We start from the raw sequence: 17,772 nt of genomic DNA on the forward strand, positions 1-17,772 counted from the left end.
TGTTTCGCAGAAGACGAGAGGGTGGAAGGGAGGAAGCTCAGAAGTGCACAGGGTTAGAGACCAGGGGAAGGCTGTGCTTGGCCGATCTGGTCAGATGCAATGTTCTAGCCAGCCAGGGAGAAACCAGGGGATGGGGAACAATAAGAAAACTGACTAACAAGAGCATGGGTGCTGGGGTTAGGCACCTAGTGCCTTTGACTTAATCAATGTTCACCATCCTTCTGCCCAATCCCCCCCCCCCAAAACAAGAGGTGGTAAGGGAGAGGGACTGCAAAGAGGCTCTAAGAAGGTAAAAAAAATAGCTGCTCTTTTCTCACCTGTTGGTACTACAACAACCCAGGCCCAGGGAAGGCAGGGCCTTGAAAGAAGAAAATGGCAGAGATGGAGGAAGAGACCAGAAGCCGGGGAGACAGCAGCTGATGAGGCAGTGCGGCACTGCTGCCAGTGCGAGCACAGCATGGTGGGCATTAGAGCAGTGGAGCATACTGCCCCATCTCCCAGCTGAGCGCCTGGACTCCAGGCCTGGCTTCTGGCTTCAGCATCCTGTTACTGCAGACCCTAAGAAGCCTAAGATGCTGCAAGACACAGGCAAGGACTCCATCCTGGAGACCTGAAAGGGAGTCAGGCCCTCTGACAGCCTAACTTTGGACCTCTGGTCTCCTACTGTGTGAGACCGTAGAGCTTTGCAGTATGAAGTCTCCATGGTTCTCTGCTTCAAGTTACCCTTGGAAATGAACTGAGAAAGCAAGAATAAAGAAATCATAGTGTCTGCAGACCCGAAGTATTAGTGATACAAGGGTCTTCAAAAAGTCCAGGGAAAAGGTGAATTACCTCTTAAACGTGTTTTCCATGAATTGTCCAAAGTACCCTTATGTACAGTAATAACTTACAAATGAATGAACATATAACACACACACACACACGTGCGTGCATACACACGCAACATGGAGATGAATCTCAAAACACAAGGAGAGGAAGTCCAAATGCAGAAGAATATGTACTGTATGATTTCAGTACGAGGGATCTAAACCTGAGGGTTGCCTTCAGGGTATGGGGAAACTGTTGAAGAGGGACATGAGAGAACTTTGTGGTCTATATAAGGAATATTCTTGATTAGGTGGTCAGAACCTGCAGATATAAAGTCATCCAAATTCTATGTACTTAAAGTCTATTTTATTGCATGTAAATTATGCCTCTACTTTTAAACTTTATTTACTTGAGAGGTAGAAATATAGAATGGGGATCCCTCATCTGCTGGTGCACTGCCTAAACACCCAGAGCCAGGCCTGGGGCTGGAGCCAGCAGCCCACACCTCAATCCAGGTCCCCCAAGAGGGGGGCAGAGACCCAACTACATGAGCCTTCTGCTTTCCAAGGTGCACATTAGCAGGATGCTGGAATTGGGAGCGGAGATCGAATCAGAAGCCAGGCACTCCAATATGGGAGGTGGGTGTCCCGACGGGCGCCATACTTCCTGCACTAAACACCTGCTTGCTCTATACCTCATTAGTTAACACTAGAAGTGAAGGCAGGAGAAGCAAAAGGAAAAGCAGGTAGCATGTTCTTCCTTCACAGCAACCAGAGGTTGTGAAGGAGAAAACTGAAATCAGTGAGGCTTCCACGAGAAAAGGCGCGGGGCAGTCTCAGCGGCCTTACTTCCCCGACACTCCTGGTTCACCATGGCTAAGTCAACTCACCAAGTCTTCACTGCAGGCCAGCTTTGCAGGCTTACTCATGGCAAATGGGCCTGGGCACACATCCCAGCTGCTGTCCGTTAGAGCCTGGGATGGCACATTAACTTCTAAGAGGCCCCTCTGGCTCCCAGAGAGACCTCTGCCTCCTCACACTTCACGAATATTCTTGAAAACCAAAACAGACAACTGGGAAAAATTCAGATAGCTGTGCCTGGTGAGCGAGCAGTGGGTTCCCCAGGCAGTGTGGAAGACACCTAGTGTGGATTACGACTGGGCAGACTCTTGTGGGTCAGCACTGAGCTTTCGTTTCCTGGGGGCTAAGGCTCAGCAGGGAAATAGCAAGCAGCCTCAGACCAGAGGCTTCCATGATGCAGGGCACCCACTGCCAATGCAGAGCGAGGTCAAGATCATTAACTGTGGCATCAGTGGGCCCAACGCTCAAGGGCTAAGATGACTTCTGACCTTAGCCCTTGATGTTGTCAGTTCCTCATCCGAGATCAGAAGGAAATGTACGGGTACTCACAAATGCTAATTTCCTTTTATGAAAGGCAAGTTTGCAGCACCCACTTCAAAGCACTGCTAGAAGGCCCAAGTCAATGATGTGCACAAAAGTGTTTTGTCAATGCTAGGAGAATAGGAATGGAAGACACACCACCAGGGAGCATTTCTTTTCTTTTAATCAGCAAAAAGCTGAAATTGTGCCCCTCGTGGAGCTGACAATGACCTAACATCAAGAGAGGCTTCTCTCTCTCCCGGGAATGCCTGGCTGAATTAGGGCAAGAGCATCCCTCACACACATTGACTGTGGAAGGCAGCCCCGTGAGTTCACACCCAGGACGGTGCTTCCCTGGGTGGGTAACAACACACAGGGGGTGCTTCCCTGAGGGGTAACAATACACAGGGCCTGCATTCAACAGCAGTGTACCAAGCACATTCTGACAGGTGAAGCCAAATCTAGGCGATCTGCTGAAGCCCGGCCATGCACCTGCCACTTGATTCTGTCCGGGTCTGTTACGGCTGGATGCTGGGAGGCACAGGTGTCTTCAGGGGAGACAATGCCGCACACCTCCCTCTCTGCCTCAAAGCAGCATGACCTACCAGCAACATCTCACCTCTGCTCTGTTAGCTCAGAATCATTCATTCACTCATGTGTTCACTTTTTCATTCTACAAGCTTTCTGTTGAGCTTTTCACTCTGTCCCCAGGGCTTTATTAAGCGAAGATGACTATGTAACAGGGGACCTCCTGTCAAAGAGAGTGGACCATCTAAGTACGAGGGAAACGCTGAGAATCTAGATCTTGCTGGCTGAACAATGGCAGACACAGGAAGGGGAACTGGGGAGACAGGGTATTGTCCTGAGCTCAGCCCCTGCGTCCCAGGGACCGAGATCTGTATCACACTGGACACTCAAGAACTAGGTAAGGAGTCAGCAAACCTCGAGATGGGAGGGAAAGGAAATATTTCCAGCTCTGTGGACCAAACAGTGTCTTCTGGCTACCACACAGCTCATGAATGCAGCCACAGATGATATGCAAATGAATAGGCGTGACTATGTTCCCATAAAACTTCATCTATGGAAAAGGTGACAGGGCAGGTCTGGCAGTACTTTGCCAATCCCTGAGCAAAGAGATGTGATCTTGGGCAAGTTACATCATCTCCTTTACCTCAGTACCCTCACTGCAACAGAAAAGATCATGATTAAAAAAAAAAATCTACCCCAAGAGTGATGTAAGTTGATGACGCCTGCAAGGCATTTAACAACAACCCTCTAACATGGGAAGGATGCAGTAAATGTTGGCTGTCTCTGCTGTTATTCATTGCATGGCGGTCTAATAGAGTAAGCAGGAAGAGGCAAAAACAAGTAGAAATCGGGAGTGGGCGTGTATGAGGTGCAGGGGTGGAGGCACACTGCAGTGCCATTGAGTCCCAGCTGTTACATTTCCAACCCAGCTCCCTAGCAATGTGCCTAGAAAGCAGCTAATGTTAGTTCAAGTCCTGGGGCCCTCCCAACCACATGGAAGACCTGAGTGGAGTTCTTGGCTTCTGGCTTCAGTCCTGTTCTGGCTCTTGCAGGCTATTTGGGGTATTTGAGAAATGGAAGCTCTCTCTCCCTCTCTCTGTTTCTCTCTGTCTGTCTGTCTTTCTCTCTCTCTCTCACACACACAAACACTCAAAAAGCAGAAGCAGTGGCAGTCAGTTGGTGTGAGGGTCATTTGTAGCTGATGGTATGATCTTCAACCTAACTATCGCACCTCTGAGAGCAAGGACACGCCCACTTAACCTACCAGGGCTAAGCTTCCACACCCAAAGCTCTCCAAGGGCACAGATCTCACAAACCCTTATGCAGACTTTCCTACATAAAACACAGAACTCAAGAAAATGAGCCTGGACTTGCCCTGGGCAAAGGGCATCTTTCTTATATATTCCTTCTCACCCTCATCTCCTTGAAAATGAAGTCAAAGCTGGCTACAACCTCAGGTCCCATATGATGCCTCAGTCCAGCATGTGCCCCACCCTGCTGCAGCTAACACCCAGGTGACAACCGTGCCCCGGCTGAGGTGGGCGGTCACAGAAAGGCCATCTCTCTAAGGCATGCACTAGGATCCCAAAACACAACACAGCACCTGCTCCCTGAAAATTGTGAATCAGAATTCAAGGAAATTACCCTCCTTGTCCGCTTTCCTGGCAGCTTCCGGGAGCCTGGCCGCAATGCACAGGGACCTTGGCTGGAGGCCACAGATAGGGTCATTAATATCCTTATTTTTCCTCTATTAATTTTAGTTATTCAAAATGTCGGCATTACGGGGAATGGTAGGAGGGGGTGGGGACTCATTACCAGGAACCAGACAGCCATCAGCCATGTTCATTGTAAAGTACAGAGCTCTAACAGGGCCCCCCGGAGAGTAGTTGGCCAGAAGGCCACAGGAGGTGACGCACACGAGGAAGGGAGCGGAGCTACAAGAGGGTCCCAGGCTCCCTTCCCTGCCATTAGCCGCCAGAAGCAGATGGCTGTGCCTCTCACTGACTTCTGCTCAGCCATGTCACCAGACCCTCACCGTGCCCTGAGAGGCACGCTGCACACCTGCAAGGATTAATTCCTGGACAGCAGCGAGAAGAGGGCTCAGAGCAGCTGGATGGAGGCCTCGAGGCTGAAACGTAACACAGCTGCAATGATGTATGATGGGTCATGCCCATCTATGCTGACAGCCCTTCTGGAAGACTCTATGCTACTCATCTTCAAGACTGAGAACTTCCCAAAAGTTCTAAGTTCTTCCCTGAGCCTCCCTCATCACCCCACTCCTTCTCCCTTTCTCGCTCTCTCGCTCTCTCTCGCTCTCTCTCACACATACACTGCAGTATAACCACACGGCTACTGTCTGTCCCCACACCAGCCTTAGCTCCTATATCCTCCTGCCTGAATACACTCTTTTCTCTACCCAGCCAGCTCCTACTCTGTTTGGATGAGGGATAAGCAAACTTCAATCCACAGGCCACATCTGGCCCACCACTTGTTTTTACAAATAAAGTTTTACTGAGACACATTTGCATTTGCATACCAGTTATATGGTTGCTTCTGTCTACAAATGTGGAATTGAATGGAAGCAGCAGAGACCATGTGGCAGCAGAGGCTCTGACATATTTACTCCTGGGCCCTGCACAGCTTAAGTGTGCCAGCTGTTCTTGGCTCCTGAGAATGTTCTAGGTAACTGACATTGGGGATCCCTTAGCTCTTGTCTTTCTTTCTATGCTAGCCCTATTCCTTCTGGGTTTTAGGTGATGTTCACAGTCTGTCTCTTCCACATCCTGAGTTTTCTAAGAAAAAAGGCTACTTGTCTTGCAACTCCGCTAGTGTAGAACAGAACACCTCATAGGCACCAAGAAAGCAAAGTTTGTAGAAACAAAGAATGAGTCAATGAGTCCAAGAATGGCACTGAACAATCTGACTGACGTGGGCTGGTGACGGCTCTGAGAGATGGAGGTCTCAGTGGCAACTGAGGCTCAGGGTCCTCCAACACAATTCCAAATGGGGACCCGTCCCCAAAACCCCATGTTTCCTTCCAAAAAGTCCCCTTTCCATTCTCCTTACCCTTCTCATCACCTACACAATACTTGGGAAAATTCATGGAAAAAAATGAAACTTAAAAGATACATTTATTTTTGTGCAAAAAAAAAAAAAAACCTTTTTGGAATCCATGTATAATTTTCTCATAACGTGTATTTTCTGCAAACTTTCTGAAGACCCCTTGTATGGCTGTTTTAGTCTCTTCTGCTCAACAGTAAACTCCTAGAAGGCAGAGGCATTTTACTCACCAACAAAGCCCTGCTGGGACACAGTACCATGTAGCAGGCACTCCATAGAACAGGTGCTGCCTGCCTACATGGAGGAATAGATGAAATCATCCAATTCTTCTGTCTGGCACACAACGGTACAGAGTACCAGGTGGGCCCTGCCTGATTTTACCCTGAAGTGGAGCCAGGGTTGGCTCCCACCCCAGAAGAGAACATAGAGGTGCCTTCTTCAGGCACAGCCTAGATTGCTTTGTGCCTACCTTGTGTCGGCACGCTGAAGTCACACACTTGGCTCTGAAAAGCTATGCCGTCTTTGGCCTCCAGTGTTAGGATGCATTTCTGGGACCTCAGCCGCCTCCCCCCCAGACTTGTTCCTGTCTGCCCCAGGGTGGCTTCTGTCCCCCACATGAACATCCTACACCCTGGCCCCCATTATCTTAAATCAAAGAGCTGGGCAGCCGTCCTGCCCTAACTCGAGTTACCATCTGCAAGCTGAGGCACAGCGGAGAGGGTGCCCTGGGAGGCATCTTTCTGTCTCCCCATTTATCACACTAAAAGGTTCATTTCCAATCCTATTACAGAGGTCAAACATTAAGAGCGAGAGCAGGGCCTCAGCCTTCTCCCTTCTAGAAGCAGCTCCACCATCCACAGTGAGTAGATTTGGGGGGCATTTAGTTTGACAACCAAGTGACATTCCCTCCCAGAAGGCTGGCGCCTGCCCCTGACACAACAAAGGGAGAGAGGGGAGGAGAAGTAAAAACTCAACATGATTACCACAAAGAAAGATAAAGGGGAACCATAAATTCCACTCAGCAAATGAAGTCCCACAGGAAAGCCAGCTGCCTCTTGAACACACAACTAGGCTTTCTTTTCAGGCACCCCAATCCTGAGATTAATTCGAATGCTCTTCCTTTTACCGCTTTACAAATAGTAACTATAATTACACATTCAGGAGACTAATGCCATGCAAAACAAATCATTCCACTTATGGTTAAACAGCCCTTGGTTCACGTAAGCAATAGGGCCTGCAGGATGACAGAGATGATTTGGGGAAAGTGCATCTGTAAGACAACCAAAGCATCACAAAACCACAGGTGTCTTATAACTGTAGCTGGAAAACATGTTCAACACTTCTCCCCAAGCACTAGTCTTTTCTTACCTATCTGAACTACATATTCCATTAAGAGAAGAGAGACTTGCTCAAGTTGGTACAACTGGGGGCCTGGGGAAGGATGGAAGTTACATTAGAAGTGCACCCCTTCTTGGCTGAGAACACTAGAAGCCACAGGTGTTTGAATGCTTACAGTTGCTCCATGCACTTCCCAGAGTCATCTCACTCACCGTGGTTTGAGTCCCATGGTCTTCAAATCACTGCTCTAAGTCATTGCCCGATGGGCACACAGATGCAGTCACAGTGATTATGCCCAACATCCCCTTGGGCAGAAGTCAATGCTCTCTAGGAAGCAGGCATGACTGCTGAGGGCAAAGTTATGTGAAGTCAGAGGAAGCTGCCTGTAAACCCTGGCTCCCACTTACCTGCGAGCCAGGTCAATGCACACATTCCTGACAAGGATGACATCCAGGTGCCATGTCCAGTGACCTCTTGGAAAATCACCCATCTCATCACCCATCTAAGATGAAGAAGAAGCAGTGAGGAGAGAAGCAGACTGCTGCCATACCACTCCCTCCTCATCCAGCTTGGAAAAGTCCTTTTGAAAATATATTAGCTATTTGAAATTCTGAGTTACAGAAAGAGAGAATTCCACTGCCAATTCACTCTCCCTGTGCCTACAAATGAGTATGGCTGGGCCAAGCCAAGGCCAGGAGCCAGGAGCCTCATCAATGTGGGTGGAAGGAGCCCCAGTACCGGGTCAGCCTCCATCTCTTAGGCCATTAGCAGGGAACTGGATTGCAGCTGGAGTAGCTGGGGCTTGAACTGGTACCCCACTGGGATATCAGTATCATACGTTGCAGCTTGGTTCACTACACCATCATCCCAGCCCTGGAAAATGTGCCTGATGGTCAAAGTTAAAGGGAAAAATAAAAAGAAAGATGAAAATTTGTTTGAAGGGTTCATCATCCAACTTGAAGAGGCCTCCACTGGTCAAATCCACACAATTGGAGCATCAAAAGTAAATTATGCTAATAAAGGATTGCTAATGCTAATAATGCTAATAAATTATAAAATGCACATTGAATAAAACCTTTAAGAATCCATGAATCTCCACTGATAAAAGTAAAGAGAGATAAGGGAGACCATTTCTTTCTGTGGGAAGCTAACTAGTAGGTGTGGAGAAATTATGGTGTTGCAAAATTACCGTTTGGAAACCATCATCATCCACAATTGATCAGGCAAAGATCATCAATGAATGCTAAAACTCATGGCGCAACTTTGGGCATTAACAGAATACTGGCATAGTTTTCCAATGATCTTTCCATGGGCATTTATTCATTGCTCTGGGGGAAATAGTAACTATCATGGAGCAGTCTGGTAGACAGACCGTCCTCCAAATAATTGCAAACTAGCATCATCAGTAACAAGTTACATGCTCAACAGGTGTTTCCCACTGTGACTCACCAGGGACAATGCTGCATCATTTTGGTAATGTTCTGCTAAAATTGTCCTCGTGTAACTTAAATTTAATAAGGAAACATCAGGCCAGCTAACACTGAGAGATGGCACACCAAATAAAGCAAACCACCAAAGCTGTTCCAGATCAAAGAAAATTGAGGGGCCGTGTCAGCTGAATGCATTCCAAGGTCTGGATTTTTCTTCTGCTGTGACGGGTATTAGTAGGACAACTGGGATCCGGATAAGTTTGGAGATAATAGCATTTTATTTGCTTTGATACAAGGATGTTCATTTTCTGATTTGGGGGATTTCACCACAGTGATTGAAAAGAATGGCCCTGGTTTTAAGAAATATACACTGAATAAGGCAGGAGCCAGAGGACATGAGGTCCACAATTGATTCTCAAACAAGTCAGGAAAAAACCAGGTAGGGGGATGGATGCACGGCTAGATTGGTGGGTAGGCGGATGGATGGATGGATGAATGAGTAGGTGGATGGATGATGGATGGATGGATGGATGGATGGATAGATGGATGGATGATGGATGGGTGGATGGATGATGGATGGATGGATGGACAGATGGATGGGTAGGTGGATGGATGATGGATGGATGGATGGATGGATGAGTAGGCGGATGGATGGATGGATGGATGAGTAGGTGGATGGATGATGGATGGGTACAGGGATGTGTGGATGGATGGATAGCTAAAAGTAAAGTGAGCTATGTAAAACACTAACATTTGGCAATTCTCTATAATAATCTTAAATTTTTTTCCAAGTCTGAAATATTGTCAAAAACATTTTTAAGGAGGTGGAGGTTCTAGACTTCTCTCTCCTAATGAAACAAAGGCTTGATCAACCTTGTGCAATCATTAAAACTGGACAGGAATAGAAAAAGAATCCTTGTCATCAAAAATCCTTCTCCTTTTACAAAGCAGAGAAAAGCTGAGTCTAAAACTGTGAACAGGACACTCATGCTCAACACTTCACTTCTTGAAAATGTGATTCCATTATATGTGTGTAACTATTGTGAATTCTGAAAAGAAAAATCCCAAACACCCCTGGTCCTGAGCATTTTGGAAAGCGATTTGCTCAACTGGTGATAATAACAACAACCTCTCCCATTTACCATGAGGGGAATCTATTAATCTAAAAAATGTGGTATGGAATACCTGGTAGCTCACTTTGCCTCTGAACTTATAAAAGCATTTTCTCCAGGGATCCAAATGTTATGTGTCCCAGGACCCATCACACCTGGGCTACAGATCTTGGGCTGAAAGACACCTAATACTCTGTAAGTCCCACAGAATATCCTGCATCAATGGAGCAAAGGAAGATGATGCCCAGGTTCAGGCCTGGCATGGGCTTCTCCACAATTTCAATCTTGAACTTTGCCGGTCTAAGAACTAGCAGAGAAGTCTGTTGACCCAACTAGCAGGAGAGAAAGCAGTAGAAAAAGCAAGCCATGGTCGTCTGGCCACTCATGGGCATTCAGCCTGGAGCTATAAATTTCTTCTTTTCTCTGCTTCCAAATCTAATTTTCCTTTTCCATCCACCTAATGTTATTCGTTTCATGCTTTTACAAAATGTCTTGTTTTCTTGGCCCAGAATTTGGGGCCTGGAATTTAAGACAGGGGCACTAGGTCAACACAGAATGGAAAACAGCTTGAATACAATTTTCTGATGCTGGGTAATAACATTACTTCACAAAAACATAGCCTGCATTTCTCAGGAAACCATTATAAGTTAGATTATATAGATTATATATATTTGTATGGTTCTGTAAATTACATAGGATGTTGTTAAAGGCTTTGTTAATTCAAAATAAGAAATTCAGCAAGTCCATAATACCTGAAAGCCCATGCATTGGTAGTAAGCCCATAATACTTTTAAAGAGAAGCTGTGTATCAAGGGTTAATACAACTTTCTCTTCGGCATAGGAATTTGACAATGGGTTAATTTTCTAGCTCTCATTACACTGTTAGGGGCCACAAGCCCCTAGGAGAACTAGCTCTGATCTGCAGGCTGCATTTGGCCAGGAGGCCCCTGGAATGAACTTGAATACTTGGTGAGGAGCCCACAGCTCTGGGGGTGTCCTCGAGTAGTGTGACTGTTACAACCCAGGGACCTTGGGAGCTCCACTGACGGAGCTCTTACAGGAGCTGTTGTGTCAGAATCTAGCATGGTTCCTGTACTTAAGAGCATGAATCTCATCACTTTATACCTGCACTTTACCTGAACTAGCACTTGGGGTGGGGGGTCACAAGGAGGGAAGACCCAGAGGACCCACAGAAGAAATGTCCAGGGCTACTTTCACCCTAAATCAGGCTGAGGCCAGTGTGTCTGGATGCTTTCCTAGAGCGCAGAGCAAAGGCTGCTGAGCATGCCAAAGACCACCCCCGCATCCCCTATCCCGCCCCGTCATTTGAACAACTACACTGTGATCCACAGGCTCATTATCCCACACTGCCCTCCTAAATCCATTCATACTCACTGCAATAATTAGCTCGATGATCTGTAGGTATGTGCCAGTGAGTTTAAGTGCTCCGACATAATTAGCTTGCTACAAGAGACAATAAGATCCTTCCTGAAATCTTATTTACATAATGAATGTGTTAAGCAAAGGCTGTTCTCATATAAGCTATAAATGATACTGCCTGGGCTATGTAGGAAATCTGAATTAGTTGCAATGAACACAGTAAGGTTTGTGTGTAGACATGAGGATACTTCAAAAAGTTCCTAAATATAGGGAAGTTTGGATAAGCTTTTGTGGGAGTTTTTTTTTTTTGTATATAGAAATTTTTAAACTCACATATAATTTTTTCGTAGTATGTACTTTCCAGGAACTTTTTTTTTTAATTTGAGAGACAGAGATCTTCTATCTGTTGGTTCATTTCTCAAATGCCCATAAGAGGCAGAAACGGGAAAGGCTGAAGCCAGGAGCCGGGAATTCCATCCGGGTCTCCTTCGAGGATGGCAAAGACTCAGTGACAGGAACCAGCACCTGCCACTTCCCAGGGTCCTCACCGGCAGGAAGCTGGAATCAGAAACAGAGCCAGGACCCAAACCTAGGCACACTGATGAGGGAGGTGGGCAACCCAAGCAGAGCCTTCACTGCCACACCCAATGCCTGCTCCACCATGAACTTCCTAAAGATTCCCCATACTTCAATATATATTTTTGGTACCAAAAGTCGACTCATCTTTTAATGCTGAAGTTCATGCTCTGTGGCTCTCGTCCAGCCTGGTGCTCTGCTCACAGCCCAGCTGAGGGTTTTGACACACCTATCCCTGACACGTGCAGGTGATCAGGACTCACACATGGACAGGACTGTGATCTCAAAGCACCAAGGAACATTCTAGCATGTCTAAAAGATGTCTGTGGTGAAATGGTCAGGACTAGGGAAGGCAAGTCACTTCAGTAAAAGCTGACGGCGTGGTTGCAGTTAGGAAGAAAGAAACTGCAAAAAAAAAAAATCATTACCAGGGTTTTCACAACAGCCACCATGTTTGTTAGAGAAAGCAGAAAGTAGAATTTCACCTTTCATTGCTTACATTCTAAATTGCTCCTATTTTCAAAATAAAGATGCATCAGGCTGTGACTTCCATAATTAAAATTATAATCAGAAATTACTTCTAAAAAGTTAATTTTCTCCCAAAATAATTACAATTGAGTTCCTTTTTAAATACAGAACTTCTATATATTGAAAATGTGATTCCAGCATTGGGTGGGTTTAAGTTGCTGCATCTGATTCTTGCCTCCACTTCTGATCTAGTTTCCTGCTAATACGCACCCTAGGAATGCACCAGATGGTGGCCCAAGGACATGGGTGACTCCGATGGAATTACTGGTGCCTAGCACTGCCCTGGACCATGCAGATTATTGGAAGCTTTTGGGGAGTAAAACAGTAAATGGATGATTCTCTCTCTCCCTCCCCCCCTCTCTTTTTTTTTTTACATTTTCATATAAATAAATGTGAGATAAATACATTTAAAATGTGACTCCGTTTTTAGAAATGCAGTTCAGACAAGAAACAGCAAGTCATTTATGTTACTATCTCATGAGAAAACAAAGAGAGGCTCTCAAGACACACAAATCATTGCACACTTCAGAATTGTTAGAGGTTCCACATCTCTGCCAATGTGTGGCCACAGATGCAGTGCCATGGGTTAAGCTGCCACTTGCAACACTTCCACCACATCATACATTGCTGGCTTGAGTCCCAGTGCTCTACTTTCAATTCAACAACCTGCTAAAGTGTATGGGAAAGCAATGGCAGATGGCCCAAGTGCTTGGGCCCCTGCTACCCACCAGAACCCCCAGATGCAGCTGCTGGTTCCTGGTTTCAGTTAGCTTAGCCATGGCTATTGCAGCCATTTGGGGAATAAATCAATGGATAGAAAATTCTCCCCCATCTCTCTCTCTCTTTTGCATAAATAAAAAGAAACATTTTTTTTACCAAAAAAAAAGTCAACATGGCAAGAACCCAAACACAACTTGCTAATTTCCCAAACAGAACTCAGTGACTACTCATGAAAATGTGGCCACAAAGCCTGGGGGAAACATAGATTGGCAAGAATATTAGGAACAGTCTTCAACTCCTATGTCTGTACCCGACCTCCATCTAGCAGATCCCACCCACAGACTCATGTCAATGTTTCTCAATTTTTTTTTTTCATTTTGGTCTCTCTAAGAACTTTCTAGAAATCCCCCAGCCCCAATCTCTATTCCTAATCTCCAGTGAAACTTTTTACACAGACACATCCTGTATCCCTTGCATGCTCTGTCTCCTAGGGGTGGACACAAACTATTATAATAGTCAAAATTTACACCCTGCCTCCCCCAAGAACCAATTTTTGCCACCCTTAAGTGAATTCCACCCCTGTTAAGATTGCTCTATGTGCTTCCAGCTGGCCTTCTATGTCTACAGGATCCACATACATGCATTCCACCAAGAATGGATCAAAAAAACACTATATGTCTGTTCTGAACACAAAGAGACTCCTCTCGTACACACAGAATAACTATGTACATAGTATTTATGCTACATTAGTTATGATCATTCATCTAGAAATCGGGTAATGTATGTAAGAGGATGTGCATAGATTGTAGGTAAATGCAACATTTCAAACAAACCACTTGAATACCCATGGATTTCGGTATCCACAGGGCATCCTGGAACCAATATCTCCCAAGGATGCCAAGGACACCAAAGGACAACCACATATATGCACAGAAAAATGGAGGACCAGAATATAGCTTCCATTTGCTTCATCTTGTTTCCTAAATCGCTTCTGCTCCCCTACAATAATCAAGCATTACTTTCGCTGGAGGAAAGTGAATAGAGTCCTTAAGGAAGGAAGAAAGTGAGTGGTTCTTAGAGGATGAACATCAAGCAGGCGAAATGGTTTTGATTAAGACTTGACCCAGTAGCTCTGACACAGCCCAATGTCCAGACTCCAAGGCTCGCAGCAGAGTCACACTGAGGTTAGTTACTCTTCTTCCTGTCCTTCCCTGCTCTCCCTGAACGTACCCAGAAGAGTCTCTAGGAGGAGAGGATTGAAGCCCATCACAGGTGTGCCCATGAATGCCAAAGACAAAAGGTCTAAGTTGGCCTTCCTCCAAGCCAAACCTCATCAGATGCATGCGGCTTAAAGCCCCACAGGAACCAACTACTCCGAAACATGCTAGTCCTCTCCAGAGAGACCTGTGACTTCTGAAGTCACCCTTCACAGCATTAAAGGTAACTGAAGGTGGAGTGGAGCCTGCTGATATATAACAGATCCCAGAGCCAAGAGGGCCAGGAGGCTGAAGAAGAGAAAAAAATCAGCATGAAAGAGACACAGCTGAAGACTGAATGTTCTGGAAAGATCTGGCAGAATTCCACAGGAGAAACGGCTGGATTCTCAAACCTTCTTACCTACTTAATTCTCAGATGTGGAAAAATCTAGAATCAAGTCTGTCCAGTTGAAGAGTTTAAAAAGAAAAAAAAAAAAGAGAGAACATGTAAGGCCCAGCCAAGCTGGGCGAGGGGCAGCCTAGGAGGAGGCTGAGAAGGGTGGTTGATAAGGCTGTACCAGGAGAAGGCAGCCCCCTCCTGGGCCAGCAGTGATGTGTGGACCCACCAAGGTCAAAGGGAGCCTATAACGCTCCAGAAGGCACATTCCTTTGTCCCTCAACCCGCACCTTTACAGCCCTTCGATCCAAACAACCCCCCATTCCCCCTGGACAAGACTTCCCTGGCCTGCTGTCTGTACCAGTGAACCACTGTCGGGACCAGTGAACCTTGCCCAGGAACTCTCCTAATAAAGCTTGTTTTAAGCTGAACTTCATACTTTGTGGATTTCTGATTCTGAACATGAACTCAAATCTTGCAGGAAAGAGCAAGAAAGAAAAGAAAGGAAAAAATTCCATAGAAAATGCATACTATGAAATAATTATGCATGGGTTTGTTTTCTTTTTTTTAATTTGCTCCCAAGTAAGTCTTACTTCTAATTCTGTCTGAAGTACTCTTGTGTAATGTGCACATATACCTGAAACAGGTGTCCACAAATACTCACCTGGACACACAGCAATATGTCCTAAATCGCTTTTCTGGTTTAAATCTATTTCATTTTTTAAATGTTGGCCACAGCCCATTCAAATGATGACTCCATCCACAAATGGATCATGACTTCAGACCTTGTAACACAAACAATTTCCAACCCCTTTGACCCAAAAATGAAAAAGATAGGACTGAGATTAAATCCAAGGTCACAAGGCTACTTCCTGGCAAGAACAGGCCAGGCGCAGATCAAGGGCAAATGTCAGAGGCTATCCATATGCCAGTTGAAATTCAACAAATGCCTCCTCCATGATTCCTTTTTTTCTTTTTTTTTTATTGGAAAGGCAGATTTACAGAAAGAAAGAGACAGAAAGGAAGATCTTCCACCCAATAGTTCACTTCCCAAATGGCTGCAACTGCTGGAGCTGAGCTGATCTGAAGCCAGGAGCCAGGAGCTTCTTCTAGGTCTTACACGTGGGTCCTAAAAACTCAAGCTATCCTTTGCTGCTTTCCCAGGCCATACATATGCAGGGAGCTGGATGAGAAGTGAAGCCAGAGGGACATGAACCAGCGCCCATATTGGATGCTGGTGCTTGTAGGTGGACTATTAGCTAGTTGAGTCAACACATCAGCCCCACTGGGAAGCATTCTTTGAGCTACCTGGTCAGAATTCATCTGTGCCCTCACTTCCCCTATCCACACTGCCCAGGGTCCCGCTGCCTGTCTTAGACAATTCTCTTTAATACTCCAAAGCCCAGGCACCATGATGTTGGGCTACTATGGTCCCAAGGCACAGACCCAACCCAGTGGAAACTTGATCCAACTAGGAAAGGATCTAGGCAGGTGATCAGACTACAATCAACCATCAGGATAGGGCCCGATCTTGGATTTAAAACTTCTGAACTATGAGACAAAATAAACCTCTTTTTTTAGGAATTCCATTATAATAATGACAAATTAATGCACTGCAGCACAGCACTTGCTCGCTCTCGCTCTCTCTCTCTCTCTCTCTCTCTCTCACACACACACACACACACACACAGCAAAGCAAAACAATCCACCTCAGATCAGAAAAGCATGCCTTCCTCTTAAACCTCTAAGGTTCCAAACATGCATTCTCTGGGCAGTTTTTAAAAAGCTTACTGGAAAACGTGCACTAGGAAAACACTATGCATGGGTTTCAAAAATGGCTTGTACCCAAATAAGCTTATCACTTCACTGTGTTTTCCTACAGTTGCTTTGAAAGATGCTCACCTGCTAGCTGAGCTGCACAGATCAATACGAGTGACTTACATTACTGCAGTTTTGGGAGGCAAAACCACTCTGTACCTCCACTCAGAACCCAGCTTCCAACAGCGCTGAGGACACCACAGAAATCTGTTTTTATCCCTAAAGTTCTGTTACAACCCAGCCGTGCCCACATTTCATCTTCCATCTGTGGCTGTTTTTGTGCTATCAGGGCAGATCTGGGTCACTATGAAAGAAAGCACAGGCCTACAAACCCTAAAATATTTTCTATCTTGCCCCTTACACAAAAGGTTTGCCAACCTCGGGCTCATGGGATCCCGATAAACGCTTGGCTGTAGTGAAACAGACATGGCATCAAAGGCTCCATCTTAACCATTCTGAGTTGGACCAGGAAGCAGCACTAGGTACTGTCACACTGCTGTGCCGCCATCATAACCACCCACCTCCAGAACTGTAGCTCTGCACTCATTAAACAATAACACCTTGTCCTCCTACCCCAGGTACCTCCCATCAAAGAATTACACATGATTTTTTTACTTGGGGACTGCCTTCTTTCACAGAGCATACTATTTCTAAGATTTATCCATGTTCTAGCAGGTGTCAGAATTTCCTTCCTTTTCAAGTATGAGTAATGTTGCATCGTATGAATAGATCACACTTTGCTTACCATTGTCTATGGATGCACACCTTTGGGTGATTGTGAATAATGCTGCAGACTGCTAACCCTGGGGTCTCATGTCACACCACAGGCCCTGTTGCCTTAGCAATGCAGGCTTTTTGACCACTTCCTTCCACCCCCAGATGAGATGAGTCATAGATAGAAAATACTATTATGTTTTAAATACGGCTGGCCCTCCAAACTCATGCAGGACTCTAACCCCAAGGGTCATAAGTTAAAGGTATGAAGAGGGTGGAAACAACCAGTTCTTGTGTTTAGGAGGTAGGCCTTAGGTTGGAGGGGCAAGGGTGGAAGGTACCCCCAGGAGTAGAGGGTTGCTACAAAAGCCTGGGTAGGGAAAAGATAATTCACCTAGTAGTTACAGACTCTTGCATCCCACATCAGAGTGCCTGGCTACATTCCCAGCCCTATCTCTTGAATTCAGCCCATGCAGGCCCCGGGAGGCAGCACTCAGGAGGCAGTACCAGGGGCCCAAGTAGTAGCCAGGTCTTGCCTCGCAAATGGGAGATCTGGACTGTTTTCTTGGCTCCTGGCTTCTGGCTCCAGCCTCAGCTCAGCTGTTGTAGATAAGTGGGGAGTGAACAGCAAATGAACTTTCTCTCTCTCTCTCTCTTCCTATCCCTTTCCCAATACATTTTTAAAAATTATTTTTAAATTATAAAACTATAAAGCCTGAGTCATGCCCAAACCCCTCCAGTTTCCTAGTTTCCCAAGGGATCTTTCCCATATAGTTCCAGGGGCATTAC

The 17,772-nt window shown here is 45.9% G+C and overlaps 1 protein-coding gene across 1 annotated transcript in view; it reads right to left on the reverse strand.

The window, feature by feature from the left end:
* The window catches only part of KSR2 (kinase suppressor of ras 2), a 305,100-nt gene that overhangs the window by 170,172 nt on the left and 117,156 nt on the right, over positions 1-17,772 (reverse strand). The window lies entirely within an intron of this gene.

This window comes from Ochotona princeps, chromosome 29, assembly GCF_030435755.1.
Source record: "Ochotona princeps isolate mOchPri1 chromosome 29, mOchPri1.hap1, whole genome shotgun sequence".
Taxonomy (NCBI): Eukaryota; Metazoa; Chordata; class Mammalia; order Lagomorpha; family Ochotonidae; genus Ochotona; species Ochotona princeps.